Source organism: Acomys russatus, chromosome X, assembly GCF_903995435.1.
Source record: "Acomys russatus chromosome X, mAcoRus1.1, whole genome shotgun sequence".
Taxonomy (NCBI): Eukaryota; Metazoa; Chordata; class Mammalia; order Rodentia; family Muridae; genus Acomys; species Acomys russatus.
In genome coordinates this window covers 78168306-78190769 of record NC_067169.1, presented here as the reverse complement: position 1 = coordinate 78190769, position 22464 = coordinate 78168306, and the positions used below count along the sequence as shown (strand labels likewise).

General features: G+C 40.2%; 1 protein-coding gene and 1 pseudogene across 4 annotated transcripts in view; one reads left to right on the top strand and one right to left on the bottom strand.

The window, feature by feature from the left end:
* Gprasp1 (G protein-coupled receptor associated sorting protein 1) overlaps positions 1 to 22464 on the bottom strand; it is a 55337-nt gene that overhangs the window by 23489 nt on the left and 9384 nt on the right. The window contains exon 1 of one of the 4 annotated variants that reach the window (XM_051141356.1): positions 16364 to 16401. The exons of 1 other annotated variant lie outside the window; for it this stretch is intronic. The gene's annotated coding sequence lies outside the window, so the exon portion shown is untranslated. Of the gene's footprint in view, positions 1 to 15338; positions 15393 to 15612; positions 15694 to 16363; positions 16402 to 22464 lie in introns of those variants that run through there. 2 more of the 4 variants (XM_051141355.1, XM_051141354.1) reach the window with 2 other exon arrangements.
* LOC127185364 (mitochondrial pyruvate carrier 1-like) lies at positions 17324 to 17608 on the top strand (annotated as a pseudogene).

The window sequence follows — 22464 nt, the reverse complement described above, 5'->3', positions numbered from 1 at the left end:
ATTGGTTAGTTATACTAAATATTTCAATGATAGACTGCTAATATTTATATTAAATATTAACAATATTATTTTTTAAAAAGCAGGCGAAGAATACTGCCTAACACATTTCATAAGGCTACTACTCCTAGCCAGATAAAAAATTCAGACACCCAAGAAAAAAAACTATGTCCTACGAATACTAGTGTAAAATTTGTCAACTGAACACTAACAGATAAAATTCATCAACCTATTTAAAGAATGATACTCCATGGCCAAATAAGTTTTATTCTTCAAGTGCAAAGGTGATTAAAATCACAAAAACCAATGTAATATAACCTATTAGAAATCAAGAAACAAAAATACTTATCAATTTATGTAGAAATAAAAATATACTCTTTATTTTTGAGATTATAATATACTGACAATATTTCTTCTTTCCCTTTCCTTCCTCCAAACCTTCCCACACACCACTCCCTGCTCTCCTTCAAATTCATAGCCTCTTTTTCACTCCTAAATGTAACCTATTGCATCTTTATAATGTGGCTTGGGTATATGTTTTCAGTGCTGATTGTTTGGCACTGGACAGCCAATTTATATGCTCTTCCCTGGAGAAGACCACCTCTCCTGCTTCCGGCTTTCTTTGGTTATCTATAGTTCTTTGTCAACATAATTCCTTAGCTTGTGTAAGTATACTTTATTTACCATATTTTAGTTCTCATGTGTTTGATTGTGTTCAATTCTTTTTTGGCATATGGCTAGGGTTGGAATGTCTTTTGCATGTGGCTATATAGTTTCTCCAGTTCAGTGTGTGTGTGTGTGTGTGTGTGTGTGTGTGTGTGTGTGTGTGTTATGGGAGGAACTTGAGGCAGGGTTTCATCTTGAAGCTGTGGCTGGCTTCAAACATTCAGCCATCTTCCTGCGTGCTTGGATTATAGGCATGCACGTCTATGCTTTATCTAAAGAATTACATTTTGGAAAGAATATTCTGGAGGAATGGCTTAGCCAGCAGACTCAAAGATCTGAGTTTGTGGCAAATGCCAGGCACAGTGGCATTGTAATCCCAGCTCGCGAGAAACAGCTTTGAAGGATCTCTGGGCTTCATGACTGTCCATTCTTGCCTGGTTGCTGAACTCCAGGCCAGTGAGAAACCCTGTCTCAAAGGAGGTAGATGGTCTCCTGAGGATGACACCCAAGGTCAAACTCTGACCTCCATACATGCAAGCACACATGGTGATTGTGCTGGTTAATTATATGACAATTGGACACAAGCTAGAGTCATTTTGGAATGACAACTGAGAAAATGTTCCTACTAGATTGGTCTGTGTTGATGTAGGAGAGCCCAGGTCACTGTGGGTGGTGCCACTCCTGGGTAGGTGGTCTTACTTTCTACAAGAAAGCAGGTTGAGCAAGCCATAAGGAGGGAGGCAGTAAGGAGCACTCTTCCATGGTCTCCGCATCAGTATCCACCTCCTTCCTGGCCTGACTTCCCTCAGTGATGGACTACAAGCTATAAGGTAAAATAAATCCTTCCTTTCACAAGCTGCTTATGGTTAGCAATAGAGACCCCTACTAAGATAGTAAAGGAATCCTTCTTGACCATTTTCATATATGTCATCGGTCTTACAAGGAGACATTGTTATGTGTTTATAACTAGGCTATATGTGGCTTTGTTTTTGGTTTTTGGCTTTTAGAGACAAGGTTTCTCTGTGTAGCCTTGGCTGTCCTGGATTCACTTTGTACACCAGGGTGGCCTCGAACACACAGAGATCTGCCTGCCTCTGCCTCTCCAAGTGCTGGGATTACAGGTGCGGGCCACAGCAGCCTGCTTATAAGTGGCTTTTACTGTGCACTTTTAGCTCATTTTTTTTTCTGTAAATATAAAAGTGTTCGTTCTCTGATACAGTCATTTTTTTCTTTTTCTTTTTCTTTGTTTTTGTTTTTAATCCAGCATTTACAATACCTTTGCTTTGCTATTCATGCTTTCTTTCCCTGGACATTTACGAACTAAATTCATGAATGTATGTTATATACTATATTATAGATTGAACCCCTGACAAGTACAGCATAAACCAGGGGACTACTCTGAAAAGGACAAAGAGTCCTGTAACTACTGAAACTAAGCTCATGTTAATTACAGCTTGGTGTTATATACTTAAAATATTAAAATTATTTTTGTCCCTGCACATCTTGTAGGCAGGGTAAGTTTTGCAGGGACAAAAATAAAGCAGAGATTGAGGAAATGTCCAACTAATGCCTGGCCCAACCTGAGACCTACCCCATGGGACAGAGCCAACCCTTGATACTATTAATGATACTCAGCTATGCTTGCAGACAGGAGCCTAGCATAGCTGTCCTCTGAGAGGCTCCACCAAGCAGCTGATGGAAACAGATGCAGAGATTCACAGCCAAACATTGGGTGGAGCACAGAGAGTCTTGTGGAAGAGTGTGGAGAAGGATAGAAGGGAGGGGACATGAGCTCTGTAAGGACAACAGAGCCAACTAACCAGGGCTCAGGGGCCCATGGAGACTGAAGATCCAACCAAGGACAAAGCACTGGACCTAGGCCCCTTACACAGATAGAGTTGATGGACAGCTCTGTCCTCATATGGCTCCCCCTAGTAAAGGGAATGGGGACTGACACTGACATGGACTCTGTTGTCTGCTTTTTGGAGGGGTTACTTCACCAGGCCACGGGGAAAGAGGATAAACTTAGTACTGATGTGACTTGATATGCTGGGGTGGGTGAGTGGGGCTCCCTTTCTCTGAGGCGTAGGAGAGGGGGGCTAGGGGAAACAAGAAGGGAGGGTGGGACCTGGAGGAGAGGAGGGAGGGGGCTATTATTGGAATGTAAAGTGGACAACTAATAATAAAAACGACAGACATGTGCCACCACGCCGAGCACATAAAAGTCTTAAGAAATAAATTAAAATATTATTTTAAAAGCTTCAGAATGAACTGGGTGTGGTGGCACATACCTTTAATCCCAGAACTCAAAGAGGCAGAAGCAGGTGGATCTCTGTGAGTTTGAGGTTAGCCTGGTCTACAAAGTGAGTCTAGGACAGCCAGCGTGAAGGAAAGAACAGAGAGATGGGGGGGGGGGGAGAGCAGAGAAGAGAAAGAGAAAGAGATTTCAACAATAATCTAAGAAAACTAAAAACCTGGAGGAAAAAATAAAACCCCAAGAATGTAAAGCTGGGTGTGGTGGCATGGGCTTATAATTCCAGCACCAGGGAGGTAAAGGCAGGAAGATCAGGAGTTCAGAGATAATATAACAAGTTCAAAGTCAGACAAGACTGTATGTGCCCTGTCTCAAAGGCCAAAAGAAAATGAGAGAGAGAGAGAGAAAGAGAAGGGGCGGAGAAGGAGAAGGGGAGAGGGAGGGAGAGAGAGAAAGATATGAAAGCAGTATACTAGAGAAATTAACTATTTTGCATATTTGCTGTACCATTTTATATCCTACTAGTAATATGTAACTGTTCTGATTTCTCCACATGCTTGCTAACATTTTTCCCGTTTGTTAAATACTAGAAGTATAACTGGTATGAAGTGGTTTATGAGGTGGCGAGTGGATGACGTCTTGAGTCAGTATGTACTGTTGATAAGTCACAGACCCTGATGCCTCAGACTCATAAGAATGGCAAGGCCTTCCTGTACCAGGTTCAGGGGAGTGAGTGACAAGTACTAACAGGTGCTAATGTTGACAGTGTGTGCAGAAAATATTAACCAAGCTTCCTCTTCCCAGGTGACTGCAACCTGAGACTGCGCTCCTATAGAGACCCCTGTGGAGATTAGCTAACACACTTGCTTGTTCACTGTATATAATAAATGCACCCCTTGTGTTAGCTACCTATGGTAAACATGCTGAGGTTCCATCACTTGAGAGGCCAAGGCAGGAAGATCACTACAAATTTGAGTTGGGCCATGTCTACAAAGCAAGCCCAGGCAGGGCTGCATAGTGAAACCCTATCTCAAAAGAAAAAAAAGTAGGAGCAGCCAGATGGCTCAGTGTGTATAAGGGCACCTGTCAACAGGTCTGATGACCTGAGTCCAAGCTCTGGGACCCATATGATGAAAGGAGAGAATAACTCCCACAAATTATTCTCTAATCTCTAAATATATACGGTCAGGAGCACACCCATAAGCATACAAACATGCACTCAAAATAAATAAGTAAAAATGTAATAAAAAAGTAAAAAAAAAAAATCTGACTACTAACCCATATCTCCTATACGAATATATATCGAAATATATATTAGTATATTTTCTCTTATTTAGTTATCAAGCCACATTAGTTTTGTAATGGAACAAAGACTGCAATTGTTCAGTACTACTGATTTACAGAATCCTTGGAAATCTTGGCTATTCTGCTACATTCAGCTTTGTAGATCAAGATGCTAGAATATAGAGGCAGATGGATCTCTGTGAGTTCAAGGCCAGCCTGGTCTACAGAGCGAGTTCCAGGACAGCTAGAGCAGTTACACAGAGAAACCCTGTCTCGAAAAACCAAAACAAACAAACAAACAAACAAACAAACCAAAAAACAAAAAGATGCTAGAATACAGCAATCCACAGAACCTAGCATGCTGCCTCAATCACAATGAACTGTGGCAAATGGGGCAAATAGTCTGCAATATTATGACTCCATCTTTTGATATTTACCTACTGAGAGACTTTAAGGTTCACTCCCTCTTTTAAAATAATATTTTGTTTTATTTTTTTTTTACTATGTCTTACATGCACACAATGTACTTTGATCTTAATCACTCTCGTGCACTCTGTCTCACACATGGATATAGTCATAGCTGTCCCTTTCACATATGGTCACACTGAGAAGAAAATCAAGGTGCTCTTTCCGTAGGCATCTATAAAAAGTTCAAACCAAATGCAAAATCAAAAACAAAAAACCAACCAACCAACCAAACACTCTTTTTTTTTTTTTTTTTTTTTTTTTGGTTTTTCGAGACAGGGTTTCTCTATGTAGCCTTGGTTGTCCTGGACTCGCTTTGTAGACCAGGCTGGCCTCGAACTCACAGCGATCCGCCTGCCTCTGCCTCCCAAGTGCTGGGATTAAAGGCATGCACCACCACGCCAGCCTCAACAAAAGACTCTTTCAAGCCACTTTTGACTGGTTTGAAAGCTTCCCTGCTTCGTCCAGAAAAATCTTGTTACATTAGAGAAAACTCTCTTGGAATGGGCCTAATAGAATCTGCCTTGACACCTGAAGGAACATTTGGATGAAGGTCTATTGTATCTGATGGGATGACCACAACGATTCCTAGGAGAAAAATAGTTTTTTTACACAATAGAGCTGGTTTGTGTTGAATAAAACTGTGATTCAATTCTAAATCCGTGTCAATGGATATACAGGGAAGAAAGAGAAATAGTTGTAAAGGTGCTTTTGCAAAAGTGAATTATTTATCCTTAACATATATATGTGTAAATGATTTTTTTTCTGATGCAGGGTTTCTCTGTGCAGCCTTGGCTGTCCTGGACTCACTTTGTAGACCAGGCTGGCCTCGAACTCATAGAGATCTACCTGTCTCTGCCTCCCTGGGTGCTGGGATTACAGACATGCATCACCACACGCAGCTAATGATATATATATATATATATATATATATATATATATATATATATATATATATATAGTGAAAATCATCATTTTTGACCTATCAGAGAATTACCATTATTTTTACCAGGAGTCTCAAATGAAAAGGGCACAATCCTAGAGCCTTTCTGTCTTGCTTCTTTATCTCCCTGGGATTCACACACCAATGGATGACATACATACTCATACTGTTTCTTGTGCTAGATTAGTTTTGATTCAGAAGAAATATATGTTTAGAAAAATGAAGAATAAGTTGGGCGTGGTCATGCACGTCTTTAATCCCAGCACTTGGGAGGCAGAGGCAGCTGGATATCTGTACGTTCAAGGCCAACCTGGTCTAGAAAGCAAGTCTAGGATGGCCAAGGCTACACACAGAGAAACCCTGTCTTGAGAAAAAAAACTAAAAAGAAAAATTAAGAATAAAGAGCCTTTATCCAGGAACATGAACTTTCTATTCGGTCACATGCTCGTTAGTCTTTAGGAAGTTCTCATCTAAGATGCTTTGGAGAACATGACGTTTCTTCAACTATGTTATCTCAGTGATATAAAGCCCTGCGCAACAACAAAGGCTGCTGGTACTGAAGTCCTAGTTATCACACTATGAAGATTGCAGAATTTCCTGTGGCATTGAAAAAGTTGTATCATGAATTTCAAGTAGAACAGAAACTAGATTAAAAACAGTGGAAAGACTAAACGATAAGAAATAAATAACAAAGATAACGTTATTGCTGTGAAGTTATAGAGTTATGGAGAAGCTCAAAAAGTGTACCAGGGTGGGAAGACACATTTTGTCCTTCTATTTGAAAAAAAGTATGGCAATTTTCTGAAGAGCAAAGGAAGAAACTACAGACAGAATGGAGTTAAAGTGGAAGAGAAGGAGAGCCAGTGAAATGGCTCAGTAGGTTAGGGTGACAACTAATGAGGACCCCACATGGTTGAAGAAGAGAACCAATTCCAACAGGGTGTTCTCAGCAAATACCACACACAATAGTGAATAAATATCTATAAAGGAGATCAGTAAAGAAACAGAATACTATATACACACACACACAAAATTATCTATACTTGCATATAAATGTATATGTGCCTATTAATAGAAATAGGTTCTAAAAAATCAAACATATATATATATAGCACTATATCAAATAACAGCAAAAAGAGAGAGAAATCGTCAACCCCAAATATTCTTCTAAAATAAGTCTCAATTAACTTAATTTCAGAGACTGAAATCTAAATGTCTACAGTGACAATAGATGAATCTAGGATGATACCTGCACCCATCTTCTGGCTTCCTTGGGAGCTTGAACTCACATGCAACCCCCCACATATACATAATTAAAAATACTTTACATTTAAATGTGTGTGTGGTAGCATACACGATTATAATCTTAGTAGTTAGGAGGCTTGAAGAGGAGTCTGAGGCTAGCCTAGGTTCAGGGCAACTTGTCTGTCCTCTATGTTATTACAAAGCAAGAAAGTCATGGTCAAATCCATTTTTCCTCCATGTGGATTTTCTAACCTTTAGAAGCACGAGGCATATAAATTTCCATTGTTTAAAATATACTTAATCTGTGCCATTCTCTTCTAGCAGCAGGGGATGAACTAGGACAGACTTTGAAGTACAAAAGTAATAAACCTCTGCCAGGCGTGGTGGTGCACACCTTTAATCCCAGCACTCGGGAGGCAGAGGCAGGCGGATTGCTGGGAGTTCGAGGCCAGCCTGGTCTACAAAGCGAGTCCAGGACAACCAAGGCTAACACAAAGAGACCCTGTCTCAAAAAACCAAAAAAAAAAAAAAAAGAAAAAAAAAGTAATAGACCTCCATTCACTGGATCATCTCCATTAATGTTGTTTTAAAAAGGCATTTGATATGAGATACCCTTTTATAATAAAACTTACTTAGACATTTGGGCCTAGAAAGGAACTTCATTAACATGATACATCATTCACGAAAAAACCCACATCTAACACAGTATTAAGTAGTTAAAGAAAAAACATAAAAACCATTCACAGGAAAATCAGAAGCAAGACAGTTATGCTCTTTTCACCATTGTTCTTCAACACTGTACTATAAATTCTAGCCAGGGAAAGCAGATAAGAAAAAGAAACCAAATAAGTGAAGAAGGAAGGACTGGAGAGATAGCTCAGCAGAGTTTGGTTCCCAGAACTCACATCCACCTTGAACTCTAGCTCCAAGGGATCTGATGCCCTTTCTTCTGGCCTCTTAGGACACTCAAGTGCATGATCATGAACATGAATCTATGTGCGCGTGCGTGTGCACGCATGCGCGCGCGCGCACACACACACACACATACACACGAAAAGAAACAGAAGGAAGAAAGATCTGAGATGTAGCTCAGCTGGTGCAGTGCTTGCTTAGCATTCAGGAAGGCCAGGATTCAATCTGTAACACCTTGTAGTGGCACATACCTCTAATTCCAGCCCTTAGAAGGTGAATATAGGAGGATCAAAAGTTCCAAGCCAGTCTAGGCTACATCATGAGACCTTGTTTCTAAAAAAAGGGTGGGGTGTGGGGAAGAAAGGAGAAAAAGTATTTCCATTTATAGATGACATGACACGGTTCTACATAATACAAATTCTTAAAGAATCCACAAGAAAACTACAAAAATTAGTAAACAAATTCTATCATTTGGGGCACTGAGAAAGGAGAACTACAAATTTAGATCAGCCTGGGCTATGGAGAGCTCCAGATCAGGCTATTTAGTGAGACTCTGTCTCATAAAAGTGACTCCATTTATAAAAAAAAACTCAAATGGGGAAATGTTCTGTATTTGTCAACTGGAAACTTAATATTATACAGATAGTAATATCCCCAAAGCAATCTATAGTTTCAATGTAATTTGTGTCAAAATCCTAATGACTCCTTCTTTAAATTTAATTTTATCAACATCATCATCATGCATATATGATATATGTATGTATGATATGTGTATGTGAATGCAGGAATTCATGGCACATGAACGGAGGTCAGAGGACAGCTTTTCAGGAGTTGATGGATTTTCTCCTTCTACGATAGGTTCCAAGGACCAAAGTCGGGTCCTTAGGGTTTTAAGGGAAGGGTTTTTACCTGTTGAACAATGTCACAAGCTCCCAGTGACTTTCTGGTGTAAGCAAAAAGCTGATTATATCCTTCAGTGAACCCTAAATATTACAACACCAATCTATCAGGCAAGCTGTGCCCATAAGGTAAGAATGGCATGAGGGCTATGGGGATAACCAATTGCTTTCTGAGTCAATTGGAAGCCTACTCCACAGGAAGCGATTTTATGCCTGCTTTGACTGTGATCCTGGGTGGAACCTGCAATTATTTTGCTAAATGATAATGTCAAGTTGCCTTCTAAATATTTCAGTTTATAAGCACAGATTAGAGCTGCTCTTAACATTGGCCAAAGAAGCTCCTTTCCGCAGTGGGCAGCAGGACATGCAGGGTCATAACTGATCAAAAAATTGTGACTATTAAGTGTTCAGCTCTAAATGTGACATCTACATCAACTGCCTTCTGAGGCTCAGGGGATATCTCAGAAGCTGGAGCAGAAAGAATTTAAGACTCAGCTGATGGGGGGGGGAAGCACTGTAAGATGCTGTCTTCTGGCTAGAACATGGCTGTTACACTCATGAGGTCATGGTAGCTTTGGTCGCCTGCACAAGATCAAGCCAACAGAACCAGTCAACATTCCAGCAAAGCAGCACTAACTGGACTCAGGAAAATACATTAAAAAGACAAAGGACATGAACATGGGAAAGGAGTGGGTTGAGGAGCTTGTATTCGTTGAAAGGGGAAGCTGCCAGTGGATAATATCAAGACACATTGTATACTCCTATCTCCATCAGGCTCCTGTCCTTGGAGCTCCAGAACCCACAGAAGAGGGGGAGGAAGAACTGTAGGAGCCAGAGGAGTGAAGGACACCAGGAGAACAGAGCCCACAGAATCAACTAAGCAGGGCGCATAGAGACTGAAGCAGCAGTCATGGAGCCTGCATGGGTCTGTGTTAGGTCCTCTGCATATATGTTAAGGTTGTTAACTTGTTGTTTTGTGGGACTCCTAACAGTGGAAGTAGACATATCTCTGACTCTTTTATCTACCCTTGGGACCCTTTTACCCCTACCAGGTTGCCTTGCCCAGCCCTGATATGAAGGTTTGAGCCTAGTTTTACTGTAACTTTTTATGCCATCTTCTCTCTTTTCTGAAGGGAAATGGAGGAAAGTGAATGGGGCATGGAGGGCCGGTAGAGGGGGAACTGGAAGAAGAGGAGGGAAGAGAAATGAGAGAATGATTTAAAATTTTTTATTTTAATTAAAAACAGGGGGTACAGATCTAAACAGACTTCTCAATAGAGGAATCTCAAGCGGGCAAGAAACACTTAAAGAAATGTTCAACATCCTTAGATAACATGGAAATGCAAATCAAAACAACTCTACGATTCCATCTTACACCAGTCAGAATGGCTAAGATCAATCGCACCAGCACGTGGTGGAGAGGATGTGGAGCAAGGGGAACACTCCTCCATTGCTGTGGAAATCAATCTGGATGTTTCTTAGATAACTGAGAACCGATCTACCTAAAGATCCAGTTATACCACTCTTGGGCATAAACCCAAAAGACACTCCATCCTATCACAAGAACACTTCCTCCACTATGTTCATTGTGGCTTCATTCATAATAGCCAGAAACTAGAAATAACTCAGATGCCCCTCAACCGAAGAATGGATAAAGAAAATAAGGTACATTTGCAGAATGGAGTATAACTCAGCTATTAAAAATGACATTGTAAAATATGCAGGTAAATGGATGGAACTAGAAAAGATCCTGACTGAGGTAACCCAGACCCAGAAAGACAAATATGGTATGTATTTACTTATAAGTAGATATTAGCTGTAAAACACATGATGATCGAAATACAATCCATAGAGCCAGAGAGCTTAGGTAAAGAGAAGGGCTAAAGAGGGAATGCATGGATCTCCCTGGGAAAGGGAAAGAGAAGTGATTTTGCAGGTGGACTGTGTGCAGGTGAAGATGGGAGCAGGAGGGAGCAGGATTGGAAGGGAAACAAGGTGGACGGTGAGAATATGAGGAGAGATAGCTGAAACTGGGGGGCATTTGGGAAGCTGTGAAAACCGAGTGTAACAAACGGAAACTTCCTGGAATCTATGATGTTGATCCTAGCAATGGGGAATACGGAGTCTGAACTGGCCATTTCTTATAGTCAGGAAAGGATTCTGGTGGCAGGAGTGGATTGCATTCACTTGAGTTATTGGCGAAGAGGATTGCCTGGAGATTCCCCAACAACTCAGGCTGATGCTAGGGCAGAGGGTCACTCTATAAGAACTGATAGTGGGGCCCCACTGCCAAGAACATCCACACAGTTCATTGAACACAGAGAAGTAGGTGCCTGCATGAAACCTTCACCCCTATGTTCCAGTCTCTTTGGTGCAAAAAGGTATTCTACAGGCTACTGAAAGATAAACATGGACACCAACCCAGCCAGAAAACCCTCTCCTGCAATCTGTCCTGCCTACGAGATGTGCTGGCACAACAGTGGCACAGAACATGTGGGAATGGCCAACCAATGGTAGGTTTAACTTGAGGCCTACTCTACGAGAGGGAGGCCAAGTCCTACAATGGCTGGATGGGCAGGATCAGGAGACTTGATAGGCCAGAGACATAGGGTGGAACCAAATACAACTGGGGAAAAAAAAAGGAGGAGGAGGAGGAGGAGGAGGAGGAGGAGGAGGAGGAGGAATGATTCCTAATGATTTTCTGCTATACTCATATATCAGTGCCTTGTCCCATTGTCATCAAAAAGACTTCCTTCAGCAACAGAAGGAAATGGGTGCAGAAACCCACAGCCAGACATTATGTGGAAAGAGAGTCTAAATTAGAGGTCTCCATCAGGTCCCACTCCTCAGAGCTCAGGGAACACCACAGAAAGGGGGGAGGGCAGAGATTATAAAGTCAGAGAAGATAGAGGACACCAGGAGAACATGCCAAGCCTGTCAATAAGCAGGGCTCATATGGGCTCACAGATTGGCAAGGCAAGCATGGGACCTGCACTGGTATACAACGGTCCTCTGCGTATATATTAGGGCTGTTAGCTTGATGTTTTTGTGAGAATCCTAACTGTGGGAGTGGGTGTGTCTCTGGCTCTTTTTCTTGCTCTTGAGGCCATTTTCCTCCTATTTAGTTGCCTTATGCAGCCCACATATGAGGGCCTTTGCCTTGTCTTACTGTACTTTGTTTTGGTCTCTTTGGCTGCTATCTCTTGGAAGCCTGATTTTTTTCTTAAGGGAAATGGAATGGGAGCAGATCTGGGAGAGAGGAGATGGTGAGTAGCTGGGAGGAGTGGAGGGAGCAGAACCTGTGGTTGGGATGTATTGTATGAGAGAAGAATCTATTTCAATAAAAAAATACATAACCTTAAAAGAAATTGACAAAAATGCCATATTTCCTTAATATTATTTTTTAGAATTTCATACATTACATTTTTTATCATATTCACCACCTCTCTCCTAACTCCTCCCAGATCTACCCCCTCCCAATTCCATACCCACATAATTTCATGTCCTCATTGAGAACAAAAAATACGTCAACTCCCATTTCCACTACCTATGTATTCTTGGGTGTGTGGCCATCCACTAGAAGTTGGTCATGTATCAGGGACCACAACACTAAGAAAGCCCTTCTACCCCAGCAGCTATCAATTCCCAAAACCTCTTCAGCTGGAGATGGGACTTCATGCCCACTTCCCCTTTCCAGCTGGGACATTGGCTTGATCTTGCATATATGGACCCAAAGCAACCAAGCAGCTTGCAAGATAAAAGTTTTTTAAAAACCAGACCATTAAATTTTCACAAAATTGACTCAAAATAATAAAGTTATGCTTGAAGCAACAGAACAAAATTGGAGCATGTTCCTTTACTAATTTCAAAACTTATTATAAAAAGTGCATTATGGTATTTACAGCATTTAGGAAGTCGATGCAAGTGCATTTAGAAGTTCAAAGGGGGCCTCAGCTATATAGCAAGTTTGAGGATCACCTGGGCCACATGAGACTCTGTTTCAAAAAAACAACCAACCAACCATAAAAATTACTATAAAGCTATGGTAACTAAAAACTCAATATTGACAGTAAGGATAGACAGAAACAAATGGGAAAAATTCAGAATCTATAAACAAACATACATGTCCATGGTCAGTTTGTTTGGTCAGGGTCTCAAGTCTATAGGAGGGAGAAAGAATAAACTGTTCAACATGTTGTGACAGAATAAGTAGATTTCCAAATACAAAAGAATGAAGTCATATACCTTTCTACACAGCATATAAAAACTAACTCAATATGGATCAACTGAAATATAAGTTAGCAAACTATGAAACTCTTAAAAGAAAACACAGATTGTAACTCAGATTTGACACTTAATTCTTATATATGATGCCCATCCAGTGACTGATTAAAAAATAGATGAATTTGACTCATTAACACTGAAACATTCATCAACAATTAATAAATGGAACCTCCTGAAACTAAAAAGATTCTATGAGGCAAAGGACACTGTCAATACGACAAAACAACAATCTGTGAAATGGAAAAAGATCTTCACCATCTGGCAGAGGGCTAATATGCAAAATACATAAAGAACGCAAGAAATTAAACACCAAAAAAACCCCCAAATAACTCAAAATGAAGTACAGAAATAAACAGAGAATTCTCATCAGATGAATATTGAATGGCTAAGAAACACTTAAAGAAATGCTGAAGGGGCCGGGCGTGGTGGTGCACACCTTTAATCCCAATACTCAGAAGGCAGAGGCAGGTGGATCTTTGTGAGTTTGAGGCCAGCCTGGGCGACAAAGGGAGTCCAGGACAGCTAAAGCTACACAGAGAAACCCTGTCTCGAAAAATCAGAAAAGAAAGAAATGCTGAAGGTCCTTAGTTATCAGAGCAATACAAATCAAAACGACTCTGAGATTCCATCTTATACCTACCAGAATGGCTAAGATAAAAAACTCACATGCTGGTGAGGATGTGGAGAAAGGAGAACACTCCTTCATTGTTGGTGGGAATGCAAACTTGTACAAACACTTTGAAAATCAATCTGGAGCTTTCTCAGAAAATTGGGAATAGCACTATCTTAAGACCCAGCTATACCACTTCTAGGCATATACCTGAAAGATGCTCCACCATACAAGACATTTGCTCAACTATGTTCACAGCAGCTTTATTCATAATAGACAGAATTTGCAAACAACTAGATGTCCTTCAACCAAAGATTGGATAAAGAAACTATGATACATTTACACAATGTACTATTACTCAGCTATTAGAAACAAGGAAATCCTGAAATTTGCAGGCAAATGGATGGAACTACAATGATCATCCTGACTGAGGTAACCCAGACCCAGAAAGGCACGCATGGTATATACTCACTCATAAGTGGATATTAGCCATATAGTACAGAATAACCATGCAGATATTGGCTGCTTGATAGTTTCTGGCAGCTGCAAAGTCTTAGATGGAGAATTCTAAAGAGCTGTTTTAAGGAAACTCAGTGACAGAAAGAAAGCATACAGAAATATGTCAATACTCCATTGAGAAACGTAAGAGATGGAATCAATTCAGAATGGTGAAGAGAAATTTTTCAGTTCTAAAATACAATTAATGAAATTAAAAATCAGAAAGAAGGTACCAATAGCAGGACAGCTTAAATGGAAGGAAGAATTGGTGAGCTCGAAGACAGGCTATTTGAAAATACACAGCTGGAATGAGAATGTTGAGAAGAAAAACAATAAAGAGAAATGAAAATAACACCGGAACGATGGAACATTAAGAAATTTTAAAAAGCTATTATTTGGAATAATAAGATTCAAGTAGGTCTTGAGGATGATAAATGGGTATAAAACTCATTCAAAGAAGCAGCATCAGAAACTTCTCAAACCTACATCGAAGGAAACAATATCCAAATACAGGATGGTCAAAGGCTACCTTCCAGAGTTAACTCTGTTAATCATCCAATTACATCTTAAAATCAAGCTCCTGCAAGTGAAAAACAAACAAAAGATTCTCAATGCTGCAGATGAAACAAAATAACACAGAGGTGTGCCAATTTGTCTAGCAACACACTTAAGAAGAATCCATACATGTAAGCAGACGGTGAGAACAAATTTTTATAGTATTGAAAAATTGCATATAAAGGGGGAGGAAATCCCCCTCAGTCACAGTCATAGGGGAGGGGAGTAAGGGGAAAATGGGAAGGAGGGAGGAATGGGAGGATATAAGGGATGGGATAACCATTGAGATGTAACAAGAATAAATTTTAAAAAAAGAAAGAAAAATTGTCAACTGTCAACCAGGACTACTCACTGGGCTGAGCTATCCTTTGAAATGAAGGAGAGATTAAAGGTATGTCCAGGCAAACAAAAGTTGAGAAATTATATTTCTATCAGATCTACTATACAAGAAATGCTACAGAAACTTCTCAAACTGGATAGAAAAAAATTTATGAGCAAAAAGAAAACACGAGAAGGTATAAAACACTATGATTACTTAGGTTTGGATCTGAGGCCAACTATATAGGAAGAAACTCATGCCCACTATGCGAAGACTAATAAACAACCCATACCTGAGGAAGTCATATGTGCAAGGTAGGAACTTATCACTGTTATCTAACTAAATTGATATAGACTCGAAATGTATTCAAAATATGATTGTTTATACCTAGAGCCAAAAATACCTACCTCTCAGTCTTAATAACAAAAACTTCTCTTTGCAGAATATGTGACAATTGAGCCCTAAATAAGAAAGACATAAGAAACTGTGGTACATTTACACTATGGAATACTACTCAGCTATTAAAAACAAGGAATTCCCAAAATTTGTGGATAAATGGATTGAGCTAGAAATGATCATAATGAGTGAGTTAACCCAGAAGCAGAAAGACTCAAAGGGTATATACTCACTTATATCTGCATACTAGCCCAAGAGGCGTGTCCCATGAAACTCTTCACTTACCAGGAAAGTGGGACAGAGGGGAGGACATCCTGTTGGGACTCTAGGTGAGAGAAGCATGGGAGAATGGCAAAGTAGAAGGATCCAGAGGGTCCTAGAAACCTACAAGAAGAAAATTATGATAGGCAGATTTGGGCCCAGGGGTCCCGCTCAAACTATGGCACCAGCTGAGGACAATACAGGCCGTAAACTTAACACCCCTACCCAGATCTAGCCAATGGTCAGAACATTCTCCACAGTTGAGTGGAGAGTGGGATATAACTTTCTCACGTACTCTGATGCCTCACATTTGACCATGTCCCCTGGAGGGGGAGACCTGGTGGCACTCAGAGGAAGGACAGCAGGCTACCAAGAAGAGACTCGATATCCTATGAGCATATACAGGGGGAGGTAATCCCCCCTCAGTCACAGTCATAGGGGAGGGGAGTAAGGGGAAAATGAGAGAGAGGGAGGAATGGGAGGATACAAGGGAGGGGATAACCATTGAGATGTAACAAGAATAAATTAATAAAAAAATAAAAATAAATAAATAAAACATGGGAAGGTATAAAACACTATGATTACTTACGATTGGATCTGAGGCCAACTATATAGGAAGAAACTCATGCCCACTATGCGAAGACTAATAAACAACCCATACCTGAGGAAGTCATTGTGCAAGGTAGGAACTTATCACTGTTATCTAACTAAATTGATATAGACTCAAAATGTATTCAAAATATGATTGTTTATACCTAGAGCCAAAAATACCTACCTCTCAGTCTTAATAACAAAAACTTCTCTTTGCAGAATATGTGACAATTGAGCCCTAAATAAGACAGACATTTATACCATACCTTCTACGGCTCAGAGAGCATTTTGGAAGATGTGTCAGGTAGTACTAAGAAATGGAAGATAAGGTAAAGGACTGTGAAATGTCATCCTCTACGCTCAACGCAACCATTGCAGTCACGAATATAAATAACCGTGGTTACCTAAACTGGTCCTACATAAGACTAGGCCTGTGAACCATCAGTCATGGATGAGTGGAGGTTCATTGATAGACTTTGGGAGAAGGAGAGTTACTGTCTTCAGTTGTACGGTGACTGATGAGCTCACTAAGGTCCAGCAGATAGCTCCACACCCATGGTCACACAGATGGTGCTGCTTAAATTTGAGGGTTGCAAAATAATACTAGTAGACGTAAGTGTAAGAAAGAGATTTGTAAGGAAGTAAAGAGGGGTAGACAGGGTTAGTAGACAGACAGAGGAGGGTAGGGGTGTGTGTGATTAGTATACATTAAGCACATATGTGAATTTTTTAAAAAGATTTATTTATTATATATCCGGTGCTCTGCCTGCATGTATACCTGCATGACAGAAGAGGGCATTAGATCACATTATAGATGATTGCAAGACACCATGTGGTTGCTGGGAATTGAACTCAGGACATTTGGAAGAATAGTCAGTGCTCTTAACCTCTGAGCCATCTCTCCAGCCCTGTGAGTTTTTAATTTTAAAAACTGGAAATTTAAAAAACCATTATAAAATTATAAAAATATACTTAAAATGCTCTAATGTGTAACAATGGTAAGTAAACCACTCCTCTTAAAAGGTAACACATACATGGCTAGAGATAGACAAGGTATAAAATGATGTATCAAAAAATTGAGGTCATCTGTCTGAATAGTGGCTTCACTGCCAATGGCATGAAAGTAGCAGATTGTCTCATGAGTATGCACTTCTGGGGCCCAATTGCCAAATGGGGTCTCCCCATTGCCACTATCAATGACATAAAGAACTCTCCAGAGATTATCAGTGGGCAGATGACTTTCACTCTCTGTTGCTATTCTTTGACATTAATGAGATTTGCCTACAAGGTACAGCCTTGAAACTTGCTTCTGTTTGCATGCCATGTAACAAATGAAGTAGCTCAGCCCGTTCAGGGAGGATGGCTTATCAACTATGAGATGAGTAAGCAGGCATTGGCATTGCAGTTCAAGGAACAGCTCTTGAAATAGACAGCACTATTTTCTAAGTCTCAAGCTAACCACAAATCAAAAATCCATACGGAACAAAAATAAACAAGGAATCAAAAATATACCACTAGACTAAATCACAACTACAGAGCAAACCCATGACACAGAATAAAGGAACGACAATAAAAATGGAAAACAAGTCACAAAATGGCTGCACCAAAGACTTACCAGCATTACTTTGAACATAGGAAGATTAAATTATCCATTTAAAAAACAGTTACTATATGGATTTAAAATATCAGACCCAACTAGCTGTTCCTTACCCCAAACCCACTTCACTTCTAAGTATACACATGGGCTGAAAGGAAATGTGTGAAACAGAATATTCTACACAAACGAAATCTGTAAAAAGCAAGACTTTAAATCAAAACATCAAAAGGGACAAGAAAGGTCTTTAAACCATGATAAAAAGGTCAATTCCACAAGAGAAAATAATATTAAGTACACAAATATATAAAGTATATATCTAGGGTCCTAACATGAGAAAAAACAGTACAACAACACGGAACTTTAACTTTTTACTTTAAAAAACAGACAGTCAAACCAAGAAAGAACTATTACTTTCCTCTTACCTCTCTGATCCTTTCCCTAAGCTTCAATGACTCATCCTGTTCACAACGTATCCTCTCTTCAGTTCATAATAATTAAAATGAAGAAAAGTAGTGTGTTCAAAAAGGAGATGTAGGTGCTGACTCCAAGAGGCTAAGCGCTGAGGTTTGGATGCCCTTTATTTTGTTAATTCTATGTGTATGGGTGTTGTGCCTACATGTATGTAAGTGCACCCAATGCCGGCGGAGGCCAGAAGATGGTGACATAGGGCTGTGAGTGGCCATGTGGGTACTGAACCCAGTGGGTTCTGCAGGAGTACCAAGTATTCTTAACCACTTAGCCAACTCTCCAGCCCCAAGATCTACATTCTAAGAAGAAAGCCTGCCTGTGGAGATCTTGCCTAGCTCTGGGCTTTCTGTTGCCCAATACCACATTGTAATTCCTTCTGTGTTTCACAAAAGAAGTTACTATGGTTAAATTCCTGAAGATGGAGATTTGAAACAGAGAATTCTCTTGTATTTTCCACAGGACTGGCCTTCAATAAATCTCCAATCTCTGTCTTATGCAAACTTGGTAGAGCAACAAACAGTACAAACCTTAGGTTCTGGTAAAAGAAAATGAAACAGAGTTAAACTGTACAGCATACCAGATTGGGCTAAGAGGTATTGCTAGAGATCTGCACCTCACAGCTTCTGAATATGTAATTTTTCAACAGCATATAGAATATTATCCAGGATATATTGATAAATAAGACACAATAACAAGCCTCAGGAATGGAAATTCAACTGAGTGGATAGAGTGCATGCCTGTTTGACCCTTGGCACTGCATAAACCAGGCATGGTGCAAGCTGTAATTGAAAGCACTCAGGAAATGAATTGAAGACAAGGGATCAAGAAGTCAAGATCATCTGCAGCTACATAGTAAATTTCAGGCCAGATTAGGCTATATGAAAGCCTGTCCAAAAACAAACAAACAAAACAACAACAACAGCAACACACAACACACACACACACACACAAAATACAAAAAGAAGTCGTGACAAATTTTTAGGAACTAAAAATCATAAGAAATATCTTTTCTTTCTTTTTTTTCTCCCCCGAGACACGGTTTTTCTGTGTAGCCTTGGCTGTAAGAAGTATCTTTTCTAATCATATTTAGTAAAATTAGAAATCAAAGCCAGTCGTGGTGGCACATGCCTTTAATCCCAGTACTCAGGAGGCAGTGGCAGGTGGATTGCTGTCAGTTTGAGACCAGCCTGGTCTACAAATCAAGTCCAAGACAGTCAAGGTGACACAGAGAAACCCTGTCTCGAAAACCAAAAAGAAAGAAAGAAAGAAAGAAAAAAGGAAATCAATGATAAAAATAACTTTAGAAACTATACAAATATACAAGTGATGGGATAACAATTGAGTTGTAATCTGAATAAATTAATAAAATTAAAATTAAAAAAAGAAACTATACAAATATATGGAAATTTCAGAATACAACCTGAACAACCACTAGGTCAAGGAAGATTTCAAGAAGGAAATTCAAATACTTCTTGAAACCATGTCTATGAGATCTGGAAAAAGCAGTATTAAAGAGGGTTGTAGTAACCAAAACCAATTTTTAAATATCAGAAAGAACAGAGTGAGTCTAGGACAGCCAGGGCTGTGACACAGAGAAACTCTGTCTCAAAAATCCAAAAAAAAAAAAAAAAAAAAAAAAAAAAACTAAAAAAAGAAAAAAACCCAGAAAGAACGCAAAAAGGCAGCTAACTACTCACCTTAGCTAGATGACAAATAATAAATCAAAGCTCAAATTAGCACAAGGAAGCAACAATAAGTATTATTAGAGCACAAATAAATATGGATTAAAGTGGAAAATATCAAGGAAGAAGAGTTCTCTAAGAAATAAAATGTATCATTAAAAGTATCAGAAACAAATATATGCCAACAAATTTGATAATCCACAATAAATGGACCAATTTGTAGACATATACGCCTTGCATGAAGGAATCATGGGAAACAGAAAAGAAAAGATTAGTAGAGATTGAATTACTAGCAAACAGCTTCCCATCAAAGCAAAGCCCAGGATCAGATGATTATTACAATCCATGAACTAGTTCAACAACTCATATCAATTCTACTTTTTATTTCAAAAGTATAAGAGGAAGGAATTACTGCAAAGGCATTACTGTAATAGGCCCCCAGACCTTGGCACAACTGGCTCCATGGTGGAAGTGACTCTCAGCAACTAGACAGCATCACCTGCTAAAATGAAAACAAAGGCCCAATCCATCACAGTCCACAGTTAAGTGGAAGTCTCTACATGTACTAACCTTGCCTTTTGGCTTCTGCGGTTCCACTTCTGGCTAACTGTTCTAAACTAAACTATGTCTACCCAGGGCATGGTTTCTGTGTTTAAAAGCTCATCCTGAGAAAGGATAGGGGCTACACTGGGATCCCAAACACCTAGTGTACTTGCCAGCCGGCTAATAAAAACTTTCTACTGGCTTAAACCCAGTCTTCTCTAGTGGATATCCTACAACACTTCTGGGGCTCCACTGAGAACCCCAGAGACCAGACCTCAAGTCTCAGGGATCTTAAAACTCCTCAGAGTGAGGAAGAATATGGTAATCAAGGGGTTCCTAGGATGTTTATAACCTGAGATGCTCCAGGACCTAGGACTCCCTTTGATCAACCACGACCTAACACTACAGAGGAATCTGACACCTCTACCCGCAAAGGAAAGGTGTCTGGCCTGTCACCTCACTTCCAGAGGTAATTCTGGTTGAGGGGACTTCTGTTTGGGCTCATAGGAGAGGTCTGATGTGGCTGTTGATCCAGTATCCAGCATGGGATCCTCCCCTATCTGTTCAGGTGTATGAATGTGTGTGCCAGGGTGTGCCACCCTGGTTGTCTTTACTGTGTGTCTCTAAGGGTGTGTGTGTGTGTGTGTGTGTGTGTGTATGAATGTGGCCACCCTGGTTGTCTTTACTGTGTGTCTCTAAGGGTGTGTGTGTGTGTGTGTGTGTGTGTGTGTGTGTGTGTGTGTGTGTGTGTGTGAATGTGTGTTGGCCACTCTGGTTGTCTTTACTGTGTGTCTCTAAGGGTGTGTGTGTGTATGAATGTGTGTTGGCCACTCTGGTTGTCTTTACTGTGTGTCTCTAAGGGTGTGTGTGTGTGTGTGTGTCCGTCCCCGTGTGTTTTCTCTCAGTTTTGTTTCCCTGTATTGAGCAGGGGCTTTCTCTAGTGTGATAACCTCCACTCTAACCCCTGGCTTAAGGGCTTAAGACTTTTTGGGATCTAAATCCTTTTAGTTCTGCCAGGTCACCCAAGGAACACACCCTCCCCTTCCCCCAAAAAAACATGTGTCCCACTCCTCAAGCACTCACTTGTTTCATTGCATATGGTCCCAGTTCATCCCGGCTGAGTCCCAGTACCTGTGTGGAGTCAGAGAGGGGCTGCACCTTTCATTTAAGTAGAATGCACACAAAGAGGGGGAAGTAGTTCCCTGCACTGTGCAGTCCCTCCACTCCGCTGCCTGCTCTAAGCAGTCCCAGGAAAGGATAAAGAACAAGTTCTATTCCTTCCTCTTTCACAGTTACGTCACCTTTTAAACCAATGATCTGTATAACTGAAAAACTCCAAACGCACCATTCTCTGAAAACTGAGCCAGGTGAGGGGCAATCACTGCTGGGTAATACAGCCAGGAGATTTTCCCTTCTGCCCAATACTGACCAAGGAGACAGTAAATAATTTCGCTAGGTCTTTATTAGAAGGATTAAAGCTGCTAAAAAAAAAAAAAAAAAAAAAAAAAAAAAAGAGTTCCCTTTGTCTGTCACTTAGTTGGCCCCAGGTATCAAGAAAAAGTCAGAAAAGTTAGAAAAATTTAAAGGTATAAGTATGTCCCAGTTGCTGGAGGTAGCTTAAAGGGTAGTTAACAACAGAGAACTGATTGGGACAGACCTTTTGTATAAGCTGAGAAAACCCCTGTCAATTTCTGATGAGGAGACAAAGTTACACTTACAGAAATGTGGAGTCTTTCCCTCTGTGGGAAGAAGATTTCCTAGCTCAAAGTCCTCTCCTCAATCAACAGATACAGTTGGACTATCTCTCAGATTGACAACGATGATTCTCAGGTGTATGAGCAGAAACCAACCCCCCCAAGACTGGCCCAACACCAGGTTCCTACAATTCTTCAACTAACCGGCTCAGCTACCCCTGTGCAGATTAAACAATACCCAAAGGCCCTGGAAATAAAAAGGGAAATTGCAGTCCATATTGCCTGGCTTGGAGAATCAGGG